The sequence below is a fragment of the Pituophis catenifer genome, unplaced genomic scaffold, assembly GCF_029215685.1.
Source record: "Pituophis catenifer annectens isolate HBS135680 unplaced genomic scaffold, rPitCat1.0.hap2 SCAF_9, whole genome shotgun sequence".
In the NCBI taxonomy this organism is placed as follows: Eukaryota; Metazoa; Chordata; class Lepidosauria; order Squamata; family Colubridae; genus Pituophis; species Pituophis catenifer.
The window spans coordinates 7,944,338-7,946,114 of NW_027256889.1; the positions used below are offsets into that span (position 1 = coordinate 7,944,338).

Below are 1,777 nucleotides of genomic sequence, written 5' to 3' on the forward strand. Positions count from 1 at the left end.
GGGAGGGAGGGGGGGCGCCCCGCTGGCCCCAAATAGGACGGGTGGGGGGGGGGGAAGGGAAGCAGGAGAAGGAGGGGGACGAGTGTTTTTAAATCTCACGCCGGATGGAGGTAGAGGGGACGCGGAGGAGACACGGGAGCCGAGGCGCTGATCACGGGGACAAACACTCGGGTCATGTGAGAAGGAAAGAGCGAGCGAGCGAGCAGCGAGAGCGCTTCTCTTCCCCTCCCCTCCCTTCCTTCTTTTCCCCAGCTGGGAGCCCGGGACACGTGAGGGGGGAAGAGCGTGGGAAACAGCAGCAAGGAGGAAAAAGGAAGACCGGGAGCCGGGCCGCTTCTCTCTCTCTCTCGCTCTCTCTCGCCCGATGGAACGTCGGCGGCGGCCTGCTTTGGAACGTCGGCGGGCGGATGGAACGTTGCAGCAACACGGAGCGGGAGGGGGAGGGGATAGAACGTTGCGACGATCCGGGGCGGGGGAGAAAGGGGAGGGGTGGCAGGGAGGGAGGGAGGGAGGAAAAAAAAAAAAACCCCAACAACAAATGGAACGTTGCAACCTCGCGGATGGAACGCGGCGAAGGTTCGATCGAACGTTGCGGCGACAAGCGGCGCCGCGGGGGGTGCGCTTGTGGTTTTTGGTTTTTTTTTTCTTTTCCTGTGTGTGTGTGTGTGAATTTTTTTTTTTTTTTACATCGCCGGAAAGAGAACTGGGCTGCCGAGAGGGAGGGGGAAGAGAACGAGAGCCGAGAGAGGGAGGGAGGGAGGGGGATGGGAAGGAGTAGCCGAGCGTGCTTCGGCTTTGCGCTCGGTTTTTCTCGCTTCCTCCTTCCTTCCTTGGGGTTCCCCAGGGCGCATGCGCGGATGCTCAAGGGCATCGGCTTCTAAGAAGGAATATGTAGTCGGAGAGAGGGGGGGGGGTTGGGGGGGAGGTTGAGCTCATAGGAAGCGGGAATCTCCCTAACGCGCCCCTCCCCTCTCTCTATATATTATAGTATATATACATATTAGTATATATACATATATACTGGCTTAAGAAGAAATTTTAAATGTTTTAATTGGTTTGTATTTTTAATTTTGGGCCAAATTTATATATATTTTAATTGTTTTTTAATATTTGTATTTTATGTTTTTTAATTCTGGCTGTACACCGCCCTGAGTCCTCAGGGAGAAGGGCGGTATATAAATTTAAAATAAATAAATAATAAATAAATAATTATATTAATATAATTAAATATTATATAATATATATCCTATATATATATATATATATATATATATATATATATATATATATATATATATATATATATATATATATATATATATATATATATATATATATTAGGAAGGCCTTCCTTGGGTGTTTATTTTTCAGCCCGTTTGCGACGAGGTTTTGTATTTTTCAAGCGCGCAATTGCAACGCGACAGTACTTGGGCGAACAACCTTTGGAGGCGAAAGTCGTCCCCTCTTTAGGGAGCTGTAGTAACATTTGCAACCGGGCGTCGCAGCAGGGGATTGCCGAACTAGGACTCGGGGAAGTCGGCCTTGGGGCTGGGTTCGGGCCGAGAGGCTGAGCCGACGCAAACAAACAAACAAAAAAACACCCCAAAACGACCCGAAAGGAAATTAAAGCGAATTAAATAGTCTTGCAGGCGTGGCGCGAACGTGGGGACGGGAGCGAAGGTCTCTGAGCCGAGTCTCTTTGCCAAGGTCGTTCAAATTCGGTGAGGGAAAAAAGCGAGCAGATTCTAGAGGGGAAAAAAAGGTGGAATTGTGTGTT

At 49.4% G+C, this 1,777-nt stretch overlaps 1 protein-coding gene across 2 annotated transcripts in view; it reads right to left on the reverse strand.

Moving 5' to 3' along the window:
* Nucleotides 1-375, reverse strand: part of USF2 (upstream transcription factor 2, c-fos interacting) — a 28,131-nt gene extending 27,756 nt beyond the window's left edge. For both annotated transcript variants that reach the window (XM_070949249.1, XM_070949250.1), the window contains exon 1: nt 1-375. This exon is cut by the window's left edge and continues 114 nt beyond it. The gene's annotated coding sequence lies outside the window, so the exon portion shown is untranslated.
* Nucleotides 376-1,777: the final 1,402 nt, after the last annotated feature.